General features: G+C 41.8%; 1 protein-coding gene across 1 annotated transcript in view; it reads left to right on the forward strand.

Moving 5' to 3' along the window:
* The first annotated feature begins 501 nt into the window (after positions 1–501).
* The window catches only part of plekhh1 (pleckstrin homology domain containing, family H (with MyTH4 domain) member 1), a 64,872-nt gene continuing 64,562 nt past the window's right edge, over positions 502–811 (forward strand). The window contains exon 1 of the mRNA XM_055864035.1: positions 502–811. This exon is cut by the window's right edge and continues 46 nt beyond it. The gene's annotated coding sequence lies outside the window, so the exon portion shown is untranslated.

Raw genomic sequence — 811 nt, forward strand, 5'->3', positions numbered from 1 at the left:
CCGCTCACAAAACTTTTACAGCCTGGCTAATGATTCATTAATAGTTAACTCTCACACCACAGTCTAAAAACGTTTCTTTCTAGTAAAACTGTAGGTGATTAAACCGAAATAAGACATTAGGCTATACTGGACACTCACAAAGGACAGACTTATAGACAAAACAATACAGTCTACTGATTTGTGAAATAATTCAGGTTACTACTAGTTTATTGAAAGGTTTAGTGGTCAAACGCACATACTGAAACCATCAGTAATCATCATTAAAAACATAGGTGCTGGGCTATTAAAGAATACAAGTATAGAACAAGAAGGCCGCACACCGTTAAAGCTCCCAATTCCACCGATTTATTGAGAACGTTTCGATCCGAAACGGATCATCCTCTCATAGTCTGTTTACACTATAGTAATCAGCTATCTACCACTTAGAACACAATCAATTCTCAAATAAGATCAGCGTTGAGCTCTGATGCAATATCCTGTGCAGTTCCTACCATAGTTCCTGACACAAGTGGGCTTGACTCCCTGCGAAATTTGATCCTGCATTTGGCCCTTTAAAGGAATACGGGATGCATTTAGGGACTGGAGAATCGGAGGGACTGGAGAATCGGGATCCACGGCACGGTGGCACATTCCCCTGAACTCTCTCAGTCTCTCTACGTGCATGAGAGACACGGACAACCGGGGTTATACCGGACGATACTACAGCATGAAACGTTGAAAAAAGAGTCTAGGAACACACTCAGAGAGTGAATGTTAATTGCAGCGTGATGTAATTTACCAGGGCGAGTTTACTAGGCTACGTGAAGCAAGA

The sequence above is a fragment of the Salvelinus fontinalis genome, chromosome 15 (genome assembly GCF_029448725.1).
Source record: "Salvelinus fontinalis isolate EN_2023a chromosome 15, ASM2944872v1, whole genome shotgun sequence".
Lineage (NCBI taxonomy): Eukaryota > Metazoa > Chordata > Actinopteri > Salmoniformes > Salmonidae > Salvelinus > Salvelinus fontinalis.